This window comes from Melospiza melodia, chromosome 4 (assembly GCF_035770615.1).
Source record: "Melospiza melodia melodia isolate bMelMel2 chromosome 4, bMelMel2.pri, whole genome shotgun sequence".
Lineage (NCBI taxonomy): Eukaryota > Metazoa > Chordata > Aves > Passeriformes > Passerellidae > Melospiza > Melospiza melodia.
This window is the reverse complement of record NC_086197.1, coordinates 96,535,061-96,552,475: the sequence shown is the minus strand read 5'-3', so window position 1 is coordinate 96,552,475 and position 17,415 is coordinate 96,535,061. Positions and strand designations below refer to the sequence as shown.

Below are 17,415 nucleotides of genomic sequence, written 5' to 3'. Positions count from 1 at the left end.
ATCAGATCAAAATGCAAATAAATGGATATTGCAACACTGGATAGCACACATACAGCAATTGCAAATCAGATAGATCAGACCTTTGACCTAATACTTTACACTTATACCTCCTGATACCAGAAATACTGACACTTTAAAGAAAATAATGAAAACAAGAAGGACTAGAGGAATAAACACCCCCTACCTTAATGTTTTTACTGCCACCCCATTTAGAATTATAATACATAGATCAAAGCAGATAATTGACTATATTCTTTTAATTCCTTAAGCTAAAACATTAATTATTCTGTTTATATTAAAAGCAGCAGATTTTTTTTTTTTTTTTTTGGCTGGACACATTTTAGGTTCTTTCCAGTCTCACATGAAACAGACCAGACCTCCCCAAGGCATCTGCCACTTTCTGCACTGAAGCTGACACAAGAAAGTCAAATTAAGAGTCCTTTTTCCTGGTATATCCATTCTCACATCCTGCATTAGGTAGCATGATGAAAGTCAAGGCACAAATTCTCATGTATTGATCAGTACATGGGAAGATGAACTTTGCTGTGGCCTCTGCCACGTGGGATTTGATAAAAATACTAATTCTGCATGTTTCTGAATGAAACAGTGTAATTATCAGTTATTCATCTATTATCTAAGGGTGTTTCAGGCACCTAAGTTGTGAAGATCTTTCATAAAAAACCAGCAGCAATTTAATTTTAGAGTCTCCATCAAAATCACTGCCAGGTGGGAAGGCATGGTGGGTGATGAGCCAAAGAGAACATGAATTGCACAGAAGATGAGAAATAATGACCATTGAGGAGATTTCCTGTGCAGGGACACACAGAAAGAAGAGGAAAGGCAGGAGTGTATGTATTTGGGTTATTTCATTCATGATTGATTCCACTGGATTAGGCTGTCTACAGCTGACAGCTACTCCTTAAACAGTATGTTGAGCATGTAGTCACCTAAAAATTCTGTCTTCCTTCTCTAGAGAAGAGAAATTCTGGAGATTTCTCTTATTCTCTACCCCTGCAAATAATCAAGAGCTCAAGACTTTCCTGGAGTCCTGGTGCTGCATCTTTTTGGCTCTTGCAGACTCAGCCTCCTTTTGATGAAAAGGTGCCTATAACAACCCAAAGAAAATGGGAACCATTCCATAGGATGAGGTCACTGTCTCAGTCATTCACCAGAGAAACTGCAGCAGTTCACACTCCAGTGAAAACCAGAAATTACCCTTTCTACTTTCTATTTGCAGCACAATCTTCCATAGTGATGGTGGAGACTTCGTGGAGACTGCAAAGGAGACAAACCCAGGAAGTTTCATGGGTTATGTCACAGAAAGGTCTCTTAGAAAATAAAGGTGAACTGACTTTAACTGAAGAAAAAAAAAAAAAAAAAAGCAGTTTGCTCTGGACAACAAAGAGAAGGAAATGAATAGTGAAGAGAAGGAGGTGTAAAGAATTTTTGGACATAATCATCTATCTCAGAATCACTTCATCTTTAGTCACTGGTGAAGAAGATGAAGTGAATTTGACATGTCATTAGTAACAGTACTTTACCTAATCCTCTCAGGGGACTTCAGGCATCCACACAAAACACATTTCTCCATCCATAGGGAGAAACAATGATTTTCCTGACCACTGAGGAGGAGAGATCTCAAAGTGGAAATGTGAGATCTAGCACAGCTATCAGATCAGACAACCAGCACTTGTTTTTTGTTTGGTTTCCCCACACCTCCCCTGCAGTCTCTTCTCATGCTGCTGCTGCTTTGTGGTCACAGGGCCTCAGCTGCTCTGGGAAACCACCAGAAACATGTATAGCCACTTCCCATAACCGGTTACACACTCTGTGCCCCCAAAAATAGAGGTGCAACACAACAAAAGTCCCAAATCCTGCAGAAGGGCTGGGATTGAGCTGAAGTGAGATGCTGTTCTGGGGGTAAAGGAGCAATAGTGAAAGTGAAGTAAATTCTGCACCATGTCCTACTGAAGAATGCCATGGGGTGGGGAAAGGAAAAATAGGCACAGTCCTGTTCATACATTATCAACTTTGCCACTCTTGGTCTACACTTATGGTAATTATTCTTACATTTTTTGTTAATTTTTTTCTCTCATTCCTTGTCATTAAACTTTCCTCAACTTCTTATGACTTTACATGTGAATAAGTCTATATGAATTTTTATAATGCTACTGAATATTAATTGACTGAGTAAAGTTAAATTTTCCTAATTTGTGAAATGTACTGTGATTAAAACCTACACATGGTGGTAATGTTCTGGACATTAATGCTAGTTTTCTGTGTTAGGATATCAAATTATTTTACAACATTTCTAAGTCATTAAAATCCTCAGTAGTTTAGGTAATGACCAGTACATTACATGACAGATTTATCTGTTTACTGGAGCACTTAAAAATATGCTTATTTCCAAATATGAGCATTTCTGACTTCAGTAGCATTTCACAGACTATCACATGAAATTCAATTGAAAGTTTTGAAAATGACAGATTTTTCATTTAATTAATTAAGCATCCAGAGTAATATGTAGTAAAAAAAGTAATGTGTGAATTATCTTGCTGATTCAATGATTTTAATAGAGAATGTGGCATTAAAACATGTTTACCATGTGAATTAGATTGTTTTTATACCATTTTCAACAGAGAAGTAAATAATATTGTTTTGGAGTTGAGTGCAGGCATACTCACAACACCCACTCTGCATGTGTCTCATTTAATTCACCATTTCAGGGTTTTCTTCATAAGGGGAATGTAAAATACATTACTGAGGTATGTAATGAAAAAAATTAAGTCTTATATTGTGGAGAACATCCACTTGATGACAAATCAAATTTATTAATTTATGAAAATTTCCATTGCCTTTCATTGTGGTGTGCATAGAAAGAATTCCAATTATTGTATTAGGAAAACAATTTAGAATCCTCATGCACTGTAAAGAATAGGCTGATTCAGATTTTTTTCCAAGCACAGAAGTGAGTTTTCAGTCTCTCTGAGTTTGTTACACTTCCACTGGAGGCACTTAAAGAAAGTACAAACTTTATATTTCAAAGTAAGGATTGCTGAGAATGCAGTGGATTACTTTTAGCTTACATGAATGATCATGCTAAAGAGTAAAATTCTGATTCTGGAGAGGAAAGAGTGTGACGGGAGCCTTTTAAAGGTTATCTTTTGTAACTTTTAGATATATTTTTTTTGCCTATGTATCTTTTGTCAGTAGAATAATGAAATTGTGGAATGGTTTGGGTTGGAAGGGATCCTAAAGGTCGTCTCCTTCCAACCCCCTGCCACAGGCAGGGACACCTTGCATTACTCCAGGTTGTTCAGAGCCCCATCCAGCCTGGCCTGGAAAATTTCCATGGATGGGGCAGCCACAGCTGCTCTGGGCATCCTGTGCCACGGCCTCACCACCCTCATAGTAAAGAATTTTTTCCTAATGTCCAATCTAAACCTGCTCTCTGTCAGTTTGAAGCCATTTCTCCTTGTTCTGTCACTCCAGGCTCTTGTAAAATACATGTGAATGGACAATTTTTTTATGATGCCCAATGAGGGAATCTCATTTTCAAAGAGTGATTCCATTTTATTGCAACTGAGAATTCACATTATGCAGAGGTTTTTGCTGCAATAGTGAATCCTGATCAGTGGAAAAACCTGTGCTTTGAGTTGTGAAACAAACTTTTAGCAGTGACCTGATATTTTGAAAGAAATGTCCTATAGCAACATGATTACAAGCACTCTGTTTGCTATTTTTTTTTAAAGATGCCAACTTTCATAATACTTCAATGACCATCCCAAAATTTGGTTTGTTTATTTTTGCTACCATTAAATAATTATGCCATAAATTTATCTCATAAATTTAGGTTCAGGAAAAAAATTACTTTTAAACATTCTGTATGTTATATTTTGAAGCCACCTGAAGTACGGGTTTTGAAAGCAAATATTCACCTTCTTTTAAAAGTAATAATTACAAGTACACTGGCTGGTTCAAATCTGCACAGGAGCCTCTGGTTATTTTGTGCTTCAAATGGTGTTTAGTTTTCTGATCACTGAGTTAAGTTTAACTATTCCACTATTCCTTTTTTTTTAATATTCACTTAAAAAACTTCTCACTCAACAAATTTGAGTGAATACATAAATTTTTGTACGATGGGCCCCTATTTCTCTTAAGTTTCCATTTGACTAGACTATCGAGCTCATTGATCCCTAAACACCAAATACTCTCTCAGTCTCTTTTTTTTATCTGATGGTTTTGTTCTTTTGGGGTTTTTTTTCCTAATTCTTAGAAATATTCTGTAGAAATACAAGGAAGTCACAAGTTCCTCTAACAGGAATTTCAATGCTCTTTCATATAACCTGTTTTGTTACAGTTTTGGGAGACAACACAAAAATCAAGATATTTACTAACCTGAATACTGTCTTTGGTGTCAGTTCCATTTTATCTTGTGTTCCAGAGCTAACAGTATCAAAAAATGTCTGCAAATTACTCTCATTTTTGAGTAGTTCTGTAAGCACACTCAGTTTTATGCTTTCCGATTTTGTGATTTATAAGTATGTATAAAAGTGTGCAACTTTTTTCCTAAGAAATGGGACAGATATTTTCAAAGCATCTTTTCCTAGTAAGACTAGAAAAATGAGTTCTGCTTAAACAGCTGAGAAACAGAAATGCAGGCTGAAAATGAATTTTAACTAGTGTCTTCCAAGGAAAATTACCAAATCTCTCAGAGTAAAGGGAGGCTAAGGATGAATACCTGTTCTACTGATGAGCCAAAAAAAAAATTAATTTCATTGAAACAATTCTCACTTGACATGTAATGCACTCAATCAAAAGTACAGGCTCACTAATAACTTATTAATGAAAATCCCCCTCTGAGCCATGTTAGGACGTTTCTTTTAGAGTGAAAAAAATGTAATGCAAAGTCTTAATATTCAAGAAACACAAGTTCTTAATTGATCTGGAATCAAATTATTGTAGTTAGATAAGTGTCTAGAGATGCAAATAAGTATTTAGTGGGATTTTCAAAGATTGTTTACCTTAATGTGCCTGCATCCAAAAATTCTTCAGCTACCTCTACAGTGCTCTGGCTTCTTGTGTTAAACCAGGTGCTAGAGTTTCACTTCTGGGCTCGTCCAGGAGTCTTGCAGTGTCAGCAGAGCTGAATTTTCCGTGTCTAAGTCATGCCTGGAAGGATTCTCAAGCACAGTTCCTCCACCTGTGTCACCCGAGAAAAAAACCCCAGAGGCATGTGGTGAGCACATGGGGCAGCTTCCCAAAATCACCACTCACCAAGGGTGGAGGGCTGGGTAGCAAATTCCTCTCATTCTTCCACTGGGCTTTAAACTCCTGCCCATGGAATATTTTGTTCATCTTGCCAGCCTTGATGGTGAATCTGTTTCACTTTGTATAAATAAATAAAAAATATCTGTGGTAGAAAGGGAGAAGCAGTGAGTGTGGCACCACAGCCTTGTGGTAGGAACATTCAGTGAGGGGCAGAGACACCTGGATCTCAGCCCCTGTTCCAGAGGCTGGTTTACAGAAGATTTATAGTGTAAATGTTGAAAATAAGATTTAAAAAAATATTTAAAATACATAAAGTAACCACTGGAGCAGGGACAGGTGTCTCCATCATGAATATCCCTACTTTTTGTATTTGCCAGATTCCACAGCTCTATGAGCTGTACACCCAGACCTTCACATGGCTAGGAGCCACAATATACATTCTTGCCCCATGTGCTGGGCAGCAGAAGCTCTCAGCAGGGGCTGCTGGTGGCTCTTGATGAATTTCACCAGCCCAAGATGGAAATTTCATTTCCATCTTGGGCTGCATTTTAGCCATGCAGCTGGGCCCTAAATCAGTGTTATAGCATCTTCAAGGGCCTGGACAGCCGTGCTCCACCCCACAATACAGAAATCCCCTCATGTTGCAGCTCCTTCTTGGGGATTTGGTCCCAAGTGGCTAACTGGGAAACAAATATATCAAAAAAATCTGTGAAATTACTCTGGCCTTTGACACTGAGACTCAGGGAGAGCTAAGTCTTACAATGAAAGTTAGACTGGTGAACCTTTACAGGCTCCCTTTGAGATGTCATCCTAGACGCTGAAATCTTGACTTTTTAATCAGTTCCTTTTAAGCACAAAGAGAATACAACCAAATCGATCATCAAAATATAAATCATTCATCCATTTTCATGTCAGATTGCTTTAATACTGTCTCCCCTACCCACCACCAAAAGCAGCAAGTGCCATTGTCCATTTCCAAGACTTTGTGATCTGTGAAGTATCAGAACTTCTACAGATATTATGCAGTGAACATGTACAGATATTATAGAATATACATGTACAGATGTTATGAAATGTACATGTTACGGAATCTACATGGAATATTATGGAATATACATGTACAGATACGGAATATACATGTACAGATACTATGAAATGTACATGTAAAGATATTATGCAGTGAACATTTACAGATGTTATGAAATGTACATGTACAGATATTATGGAATATACATTAACAGATATTATGCAGTGAATATTTACAGATATTATGAAATATGCATGTACAGATATTAATGCTGCATGATTTCACACCTGTCATGAGATGATTTTCTTGGGGAAATGAGGAACTCACCTGTATGCTAAAGTGGCTTACAGACACACCGCAGAGTAAGCTTTAGGCATAGCACAGGTGGGTTTGACTCCAGTAAAATCAAGGGAGCTGCAAATCCCCATCTCAATCTGACCTGACTCACACAGCCATTCACACCAGTGCAAGAACACGAGGAATTTTAACAGCAGCTTCGCTGAGCTTAATGAAATTAATTTCCTAGGCCCACTAAGAGCTGCAATTTGTTTGCAGGTCCAGCACAAGAACCATATGGAGAGAGGCGCAGAAAGACAAGCGGGCGGCGCGTGCCGTGCTCACCATCTGTGCAGCAAGGCGTGCAGAGCCAAAGGAGGAGCAGCCCATGGCTCCCACAGCTCAGAGCCTGTCTGACAGCCAGCGTGCCCCACAGCAGCAGCTGGCAGCCAGGGCACACAGGGGAAGGGGCTCCTGGAGCTGCCCTGCCACATGAGAACAGCAAGGGGTCGGCTGGTAGTCTGTCTGATTACCCTGTTCTTCTAAGCCTTCTGATGTTTACATTCTTTAACAAACTTTCTCACAGTTTTATGTAAATACTGTTTTGCATTCCTTTCTGGAGGTGGAAAATTCTGATAGACTGCTGGTTTGTCCAGTGCCATTGGAGAGGTGGCACTGCCATCCTCCAATCCACTGTCACTTTTGAAAATCTAAATATTGAAGTCAGAAATTAAACTTTCTTCTTGTTACCTTAGAAGGTTTAGTGTCCGCATCATTTTCTTTTGTGTCCTATAGTGGGTGAAGACAAATGCCTGAGAAGTGAAAGCCTGTGTTGAGAGAAGGGGTAAAAATTGACTGGGTGGTGTAGATTGTAAAGGCATAAGTGATCCAGCAGCTTAAGATGCTGACATGAAGGTTTTCATTGCAATAGAAAGCCCTGCATTTACTAAGAGCTGGAGATTTTGCCCGAGGCTTCACAACCTTATAATGTAACATTATTCCAACTGCTATTGCTTTCTCAGCAAAAACTATAAAAATAAAAACAAATTTTAAATCCTGTGGCATGTGTTTCACCGAGATTTATAGGTGAACCTATCCACTGTAGAGCTGTGTTCTCAGAGAACCTGCCCTGCACCTGCAGAGGGCTGGGAGGATAATTGTGAGCATTGAGAGCCTACACCAGGTGTTCCAGGAATGCAGAAATTCCATCTCTGGTTGGCTGGCCTCAGGAGCAGGAAAGCAGCAAGAGGAAGTGCTTGTGTTTGAGCTGGCATGGCCATGCAAGCCCTTGGCTGGCCAGTGCTGGCAGCTCCTCGCCCTCTCCTTGCCTGGGGCTGTTGCCGCAGACGGGCAGAGGCAAATTGCACAGAATGTCTGGGGAAGGCTGAGGTGCTGAAGGAAGCAGGGTTGTGAAACAGGAGGGCATGCTAATGGAGCATGAGGCTCAGAAGACTCGTATTTCCAACTCAACACGTTCCAGAGTGCTTCAGGAAGATTATGTGTCACTTCTGTGCTTGGATCACGAAGATTTTGCATTTAGATTTTTATCATAAAGGGTATGTAATAAAATATTCAGCAGGAATGTTAATGTTTTGTGTCTTAGGGTTTTGTTGCCAAGATGATTAATAATTTTCTTTTTAAACAAAAGGGATTAAATAATAGTTAGCCTTTATCTATTGAGTGACCATCTTTGGACTTAGGTTTTCCCAATATTGGAAATATCCATTTTCACATCATCTCAGCATGTTAAGCAATACCTGGAAAGCAATTTATACCAATAAATTAATAATTAATACCAGCAAATACTATTTAGAGCAAGAATTTCCACCTCAAACCAGAAGCCTTCATACTTAAAATTGTATCTTGTAGATTGAGGTACAGAATAAATTCTAAATCATTTTTTCAGTTCCTTCTTCTCTTAATTTTCTTTTCAGAAGAGCAACATGGATATATGATCAGTTTAAGAATAATAATGAATAAATCTTGGTCAACCACTTCCAACTTCTTTTTCATTAATTCATACAAAACTGTCAACATGTCACTGACTGCAGTGCTTGATTTCAAAGAGGTCTGAAGGAGGGAGGACAGCATTATTGCAAATGTATTATTGAAAGCAGGAATATTTCTTCTGAGTTTCAGGGAGGCATTTTAAGATTTAAATAATGAATCCTCAGAATTAAACAAAGTTCCTGACTGACACAGCAGTGACAGGCACAGGGACTGTTCCTGCCTGGTTGGTTTGTGCCCTGTCAGAGCTCACTTCTTTTCACTCCTTTTCCACCGATGTGGAAAACGAGGGCCTCTTTATTTTCTGGTCCCTGCTGGTCCCCAGGCAATGGCAGTGGAAGTCCTGTGGCATGGAACCATCCATCCCTTCTGTCCCACTGGGGAGCCCCTTCAGTTTGGACTGGAGGATTCCCAGGGCTGCAGCTGTGTCTGGGCTCTCCATGGCACCACGTCCCTGCCCAGGCATCCCTTTGCTCCCAGACATTTGAAGGAAGGTTTTGTGGATGGCCTGACACGCTGATGTCCTTGTGCCTTTACCCAGATCCTTTCACTCCTTGAGGAGGAAGCTGATGAGCCACTTTGGAGGACTCTTTTGGAGGAAGGAGAAATGGAGGAACAATTCACTGAGGGCAGCTGCTCTCACCAACAGCTGAACTGCAGATCCTTCAGCAAGGCTGCAATGCACAGAAGGGCAGATGAGAGCTCAAAAAGAGAAATAACCCCCTAAACACCCCATTTGCATTGTTTATAGGCTTATTGCAGCCAATTTAATAACGGGGGTATCTACCACTGTTGTTAGTAACTACTAAGGTTTATTTGAGAGACCTTTGCCGTTGTTTTCTTCAATTTCAGGAAGTTGGCAAAAGCCAGTGAAGAGCATTTCATTAAGGACCAGTAAGGATTAAGGACCAGAAAAACCTGAATGATTGATTAAGAGAAGGTTTGTGTGAAGTAAGTGGACAACAAATAACCACTATGGATTGAAGTCCTTTCAGGATCAGGCTTTGTTAACTGGCACTGCCTGAATAATCATTTCTAAAATAAATTTAGGGGACAGTCTGGCCTTACTTAAAAATCTGAAAATTATTTAGATATCTTTCTTTATTTTAAATTCATCACCTCTGTGAAGTTCTTGATAGGACACAGATAAGTGACACTGCTTAGTTTGCCCTTTGTTTCTGTGGCAAACACCAGAGCCTGGCATTTTACCTCACTGGTAGCTGGTTCTTAAGAGCTCAGGATTTGGGTGACTCTCCATTTCTGAAAAAACATCTGAGCAATTAATTAGAAGTTTTATCTCCTCCCTGGTGCCTCTGTGCAGCAAATTAGTTGTTCTCATGTGGTGACCAAATGTGGGAGTTGGGATGTACCTGTGACTCTGTAGCATCTCAGAGGGGCACAAGTGACACCTCATCTTTCTGGAGGGGCACAAATGACATCCAGTCTTTCTGGAGGGGCACAAATGACACCCAATATTTCTGGAGGGACACAAGTGACACCCACAGAGGCAGGCAGGCAGCAGCCATCCCATATTTACCCCATACTTACCCAGCCAGCAGGAGAGATGTCTGCATCGAGGGCACTGCATGATCTTCTTTTGCAGCCTACAGATTTCATTGTGTAACTAAAAAAAAATGAGAAATGACAGGCCCCAGTTTAGGATTTAGTCTGTTGCATTATTAAAAAATCCCCATTAATTTTGGAAGCTTCTAAATGTACTCAGTGCTGTGTGAAAAGATCCCAGAATCAAGAGATCATGAGCTAGACTTGTTTCAAAAATGTTTGACTTCCTTTGACTCTTCCACAATATTTTTGAAAATTTACTTGCAACTCTTCTAATTAGCAATATCTCATCCTAACAGTAATGTTTGTGGGGTTTTATTCTCTTAATAATCCTTTTCAAATCCTGTATAATTTTTTCTTGGTTTTAGGACATGAGCAGGGGCTCCAGCCACATTTCAGTTCATTGCTGGCTAAGTGAACCTACATGCAGTGTACCTTTTTAGAGACTGAAAATCTATACATCATGTAAAAATAATGGTTTCTCTCTTAATTAATAAGAAAAAAGTCAACAACAACTGAGGCTGCATTTTGAGTAAAAGAATAAATTTTTTTGAAACGAAGTCTGCTTTTCACAAGTGTACATTGAATGAGATTTAAGTTGCTCTTTGGGAATGTGAAGCAACTCTGAAGTTGCTCCACAAAGACTGATAAAACAAAGAGTATCTGGGCAGACAAAGGAACAAATCCCAAACATTTTAGTTCTCCTTTTTCCATCTATCTGCATTTAGTTGTTTTAAACTGTGATCTCTTTATGACGGTAGCATGATTCCTTATTCCTCCCAGAGAACTCCTTGTAATTCATATTTGAATATTTTAGCAATACAGCACCCCCACAATAATTACAGAAGGACTTATTAGTTAAAACAGGGCCCTGTATAGGAGAAAAGCAACATTTTCATTTAGGTTGCTAATAATAATTGCACTCCAGTATTTTACAGCTGCAAAAGAGATGAACAAATCTTGGGGTGGAGAGTTCAGCCCTTCCTTTCTGTGAACTGGGTTTAAACCTTAAGCCAAACAAAACTGTGAATTGTGAGGTGGTTTTGATTTTACTCTGTAGTCAGCAGCTGGCTCTGAAATCATAAATGGCTCAAGTCTATCAAAGGTATTTTAAGACAACCTCTTAAATGAATCTGGGGCATTTCAAATTCGTCATGAAATCTTAACCCAAACAAGTTTCATAGGCAGCAGATACTGATCTAAACACCATTGATTCAAAAATAAATAAAATAAAAATAGGCATTTCAATCTCAAAAATGAAGTTACCTGCAAAGCTCAAAGCATGCAGCAGTGGTGAGTCAGGAAGCTATTAGCTATTCACTCTAGGTATGGTTTAAAAAGCTGAATTTGGCATCTGCTGTCATTTCAATGTACAAAGGAAAACTTTGAGGAGAGAACTGTGGATTGAGGGCCAGCCTAGGTGCAATTTGTTCCTTGAACAAACAAAATGTCAGTTTACACCCACACTGTGGATGCCTTTGTTACATTATCTTACAGGAAAACTGAGGGGACTTCTAAAGCACTGAGAAATCAGAGATTGTTTCCTATTTGTGAATAGGTTTTCGTGAGTGACAATAAAGTGTCCCTCCAGTAACAAATAAATTATTTCATTAAATAGCAATTTAATTTCACTCCTAAGCATGCTCACAGGTATGTTTAATGGGACACAAACTGTGAGACAGGTACTGCAGAGGGTGGTAACTCCAAGTCTAAATCACAAAAATCTATATTACAAAGATCTTTTAAAGAATCACATCTGTAAAGCTAGTGAATTGATGTGCTGGCTGGGACTTGCACCTGACAGGTCCAGCTCATTACACTCAGACACCACTGGCACAACTGAGTCTACTGGGAGCCTGAAAGTCTCTGAGAACCTTCAGAGTGACATTTGGGATAACAGGGGTGAATTTCAGCCATGCCCACTTGCTGCACTGTATTTTTGGCTGCAGGCACATGCCAAGATCAAATTCCCAGACTTTCTCCGTGCCCGAGCAAATATTGTTGGACCCAGATTTGGAACAGTCACCAAAGACAGACACAGCATGTCCCTGTGCCCAGCTGCTGTCACACACAGTCCCACGCAGGGCTGGGCACCAAGGGGTGCTCCTGCAGCTTGGAACAGCCCGTGGCATGGAAGGACAGCATGCATCCGCTGCTGGCATGCCAAGGGAGAGAATCCAAGGGTACCTTGATCCTGAGCTGATCTCCAGTCAATCCTCCACCAGCTGGGGGAGAGCAGACAGGCAGCAATGTAGGGACCAGCTCAGCCCCTTTGGATACCTTGGGAAGGCTGACCTAGAACAGAGAATAGACAGAATTTAAGAACAAAGCAGGGATTTATTCAAAGGATCTCCTCCATGGCAGCACCTTGGGCAGCACCAGAGCCCAGCCAGGGCTGCACCCAAGATGAACCAAAACGGCCCCAAAATGCACGGCCGGGCACGGGCTCTGTCCCTGGGATCAGTTCTGCTCCATTTGCACCTTGCAGTTCATTGTCCCATTCCAGCTTTAGCCCAGGCAGTCCCACCCTGCTTGTTTTTCTCTCTCCAGCCCACGGGGTTTGTGCTCCTGGGCTGAGATTTGGGTCATTTGTCCTTGGTGCCCAGCTGGAGCAGGAATTGTTTTGAAGACCCAGGAAGTGAAAAAAGGAAGGGAAAAAAACAAATTTCCCCCAAAAGAAAAAAAAAAATTCACCTGATGGTATATACTGATGAGAACAGAGGTTCCCAGTTAGTGCTTAGATATCACATCTGAGACTGAAATGGAGATATTCCTGGAGACCTGTAACAGCTTTGATGGTATCTGGGATCTTTATTGTCTTTAAAATGAAGAAAAAAAAATAAAGGAAACTGTGTGAAAATAAAAATGAACAGATAGAGATCCAGGCTACAAAGCAGCACTAACTTCAGAAAATATGGAAGTATCATTACCAAATCAAAAGAAAAAAAACCAACAAAGCCTAAACATCCAAACCCCCTTCCCACCAAAAACAACAAAAAAACCCCAATAAACACAAACCCAACCAACCAAAACAACAACCATCAACCAAACTGAAAAAACACCAACAAATTCTGTCTTAAATGGTGGAAGAACTCACCCTTATTAAGCACCAGAATGGAATTTACTTTCAGAGTGAAACTTGACTTTCAAGATTAAAAATACCCCAAAAAAACAAAAACCCAAAACAAAATAATAAAAAATCCCATGAAAGACCCAGCTATGAGTTCAGTGCCAACATCACTAGAGTCATGTCCAGCCCACTTTAAAATATGAAAGGCCATTTTAAAAAGTTTAGAGAGCAAGGTTGAAATACTGAACAGGATGGACAAAGATGGTAAAATAGTCCTGTGTAAAATAATCCTGTGCAGCCTCTTTTGCTTATTTTTGAGTTGTCAGTAGCACATCCTCATTAAATATTCAGGATTCCTATCTCAGTGTGGTAACATTCAGAATTTTTGTGTACACAGGAGATAGACAAGGAACACTTTTCTTCCAAAGCCATTAAAATCCATTCAGGATACAAAAATAGTTCTTACATCACAGAACACCATGAAATATTTCTGAGTTTCCTTATTATGCCAGACTGCAGGAGCACAAAGGGAAAATGAGATTTTGCTGCATCCTACATTTGTGGTCACAGGTACAGTTACTGCTTGCATATGCATTTCTGCTCTTGGGCTGTCACTGCAAAGGAATATTCTAAGATAAATCATCTGAAGATATAAAGTAAAATCTCTCTTTAGATAATTGTGGTTGATCAAACCCACCTATTGTCCTGCACTTTCCATGAAGAAAAGGTTTCTAAGCACAATATTTGGAGCATACATGCCCAACAGGCTTTTAAATCACTCTACTTATGAATCTTAATTTATTTTAAAAAGTGAAGGAATTTGCATCCAGTGTCTAATTTTTTTCCCCCCCAAATTAAGATAAGAGTTATGATTCTGAAAATGTTTGACACAAAAGGAAATAATACATGATCTGTTTATAGTATCAGCTGTTCCCATTCACTGATCATGAAAAATTGAAATATATTCCCACTTAACTAGAATATCATAACATTTTTTTTCACATTTGATAACTGACAAAAAATACACACATAAAAATTCATGTTAATGCAATAATAAAAATGATCTTGCCCACAACAACACTTTGAACACTAACACTACTTATTTTTAGAATCAGTTTGGAGAATGAAAAGATGGGTAGAAGTGGGGAAAAAAAGATATTGCTCCAGGGTATTTGAAATAAAACAAGCTGTTCAGTTACATTGCCACCGTTGCTCTTTTGCCTCTTGGTATTTTATATGAAAGAGATATTTTTTCACATCCAGCTTAGCATAAAACAAAACTTATATAGGCCATTCAATTTTGAACATATTCTCTCAATATTTAGTTCCCTGCCTTGCAAATACAGCGTTTCAGTGCATGGGCAGGCTGACTGAACTGCATGCTTGAGGGATTAAAATAAAAATATTTACATACCTGTAGATGGATAGATAGATGTGTGTATAAACACAGACATGTAGAAATGTGTGTATATGTATTTGCATTGAGAGATTATGGATGGAAACTCTTTCCAGCCACAATTTCAGTAAGAGTAAACCATTTCCCTCATTGGAAATGGAGCAGCAAGGACTACAAGACTTCCACAAAACAAAATAAATCACATTGATGGTTTGCATCATCCATATTTTTGATTTTAAACCCAGGGTTTTTTAGGATGAATGAGCTAATAAATGTATGATTTGTGATCAGGTTTGGTTATTCCAAATCTTTCACATTATTTAGGCTTCTGTTCACAACTGGTGCCATTTGACTTCATGATTAGTGAAACTTTCATCACAGTTTCTGAGTATTTGAGGAAAATAATAAATTTAGAATTTTATTGCTGCTTCAAGAAGACAAAGACATTTGATTTTTGTTTTCTTCTAAATTAGAACAGAACTCTTGTGCTAATCTATCAAACTCCATTTCAATTTCTATGCATTTTAATTTCAGTGTTTTCTATAAGGGGAAATCCAAGTTCAATGCTCACTATGAAAATTTAATTTCTGGGAAGTCCTCAAAGACCTTTAACTAAACTCTTTTCCTCTGCCCATCATTCATACCAGCTCCATATGTCACTGGGGATCTTCCTACAAACACCCAGGAACTGATTTTGAAACTGTTTCCATTAATATTTAAATTCATGATGTAGAAGGGAGGGAACTCCTAATTGTAGAAATCTTGTACAGTTCTGGTGCTCGTGATTATTCCCAGAGAGTGAGCAAATGTTGAAATTAAAAGCACGTAAACACAGAATAATTACTAGTGCTAGAAATGTATTAGAGTTATTTCTGGTGTGTTTTAAAAAGATAAAATACCTACAATTGTACAATTACAATTATAATGTAGCTAGAAACCAATGCTAAAATTAAGACTCCATCAGTGTTCTCAGACCTACTGAATTAACTTAAATTTTCTCTCTTCCAGACAGGCATGTACAGAATAAGAAAGTACTTAATTAATATGAGAATTAAGCATTTACAGAATTAGAAAATTTACAGAATAAGAAAATAATTAGTATGAAAATAAAGCATTTCAAGAATAAGAAAATTTATGGAATAAGAAAATACTTAATTAATACGAGAATTAGGCACATGTAAAGTTGATTTTTCTGGACAGAGTCAACAACATTAGTGTCCTTAAACTGACACATATGCTGAAGAGTGTTACATCATTATTGTTGTTATTGTTGTTATTATTATGAGATTATTATTATTATTAGCTTCCAAACAAATATTTGGAAGCATAAGGGAAAAAAAACCCATTCAAGAAAAAAACTGAACAAAGGCAAAGAAGAACTGTGAAACAAATTTGCATAACTAATGAAATAATAATGATACTTGCCATTTTTAGAACATTATTTCTTCTGTACTCTCAAAAGGGTAGAGATTTGTCAGTTAGGAGTCAAAGACTATTTGAAGCTGACACTTGCAGTATAACTTATTGAAAACCACTTAAAGATGAGTAAAGTAGAACATAAATACTCAATGGAATAAGTAGCACAAGAAGAAACAATGTTTTTGACCTGCATATAATATAATCTTAAACCACTGGAATCTGTATAAATTCCCAGCATTTTGGAAATATATCTAAATTTCAGCAACATTTATTTTAGAGAATCGGAATGTTTTAGATTGCAAAAGTCCCTTAAGATCATCAAGTCCAACCACAAACCTTAAACCACCAAATCCACCAGTCAACCATGTCCCTAAGCGCTGTGCTTGCATATATAAAATTATAAATATTTTATACATACAATATACAGCAAGAGTCATCTCCTAAAAATAGCTTCTCATTTCTGTTTCTTCTGGTATACCTCAAATTCTACTTCACACTTACAAAATAACATTTGTTGAGAAGTTTCAGAAGCTTTCCAAACTACCAGAATTCAGGCATCTCCAAAGAGCATGATGATTTGGAAGAGTTTTTCTGAATTTGATTATGGTTTCTCAATTAAGCAATTGATAGTCTTAACAAAGGCATTAAAAGTCTCATTCATCTGCCCCATGGCCCATTTATTTCATCTTGCTCCTATTAAGCAGCATAGAATTATTAAAACATGTGTTTTCTATGGTGAACTGAGCTATCCCATAATTACTGCTACACGAACAATACAAAATATGGCAGTCAAAGGCCAAATTCCCAGTAGCATGTGAATCTTAGAATGCTACTTAAATTTTCAGCCCTTGACTAAAAAAGCTTTAATTTTACTTTCCCTTCGATAGTTATGACATGGATACAAGGGCTGCAACTTATTAATTTTGAGAAAGAAAGTTGATTTCTAACCTCTTTACCATTTGCCCACAATCTCACAAATGAAAAACTCATTATTCATTAATATGTTAATTGGTTTCAAGGACAGTAGATTTAAAGAGATGTGTAAACACTTACTCTAATCTTATTTACTGGCAACAGAGATAAATAGCACAAATTTCGAGTTTCACCATTGTATTTTTTGTGCTTAGCCTCTTGTTATACAAGCACAAATACATTATTAGAGAACTGTGCACAAGCTATCTAAAATGAGATAATATGTTTTGGCCATTAATATGTTTGTATTATTTATTATACTTTTCCTCAAATCAGTAGGTAAAAGAGTTTTGAAATTCAGATTATTTTGGAGCAACTCAGGAAATTACATCATCTCCATGAAAATATTAATTCCAGGTTTCCATCACTCCTCTGCTTATATGGGGGAAGGGGAGAAGGAGAGGAAGTTGTCAA

General features: G+C 38.2%; 1 long non-coding RNA gene across 1 annotated transcript in view; it reads right to left on the bottom strand.

Annotated features, from left to right (window-relative positions):
* Positions 1-8,089: 8,089 nt before the first annotated feature.
* LOC134418117 (uncharacterized) overlaps positions 8,090-17,415 on the bottom strand; it is a 38,465-nt gene continuing 29,139 nt past the window's right edge. Inside the window, exons 5-7 of the long non-coding RNA XR_010027706.1 lie at positions 12,839-12,962; positions 10,130-10,205; positions 8,090-9,255 (exon numbers count right to left, since the gene is read on the bottom strand). This is a non-coding gene — a long non-coding RNA (uncharacterized LOC134418117). The remainder of the gene's footprint in view (positions 9,256-10,129; positions 10,206-12,838; positions 12,963-17,415) is intronic.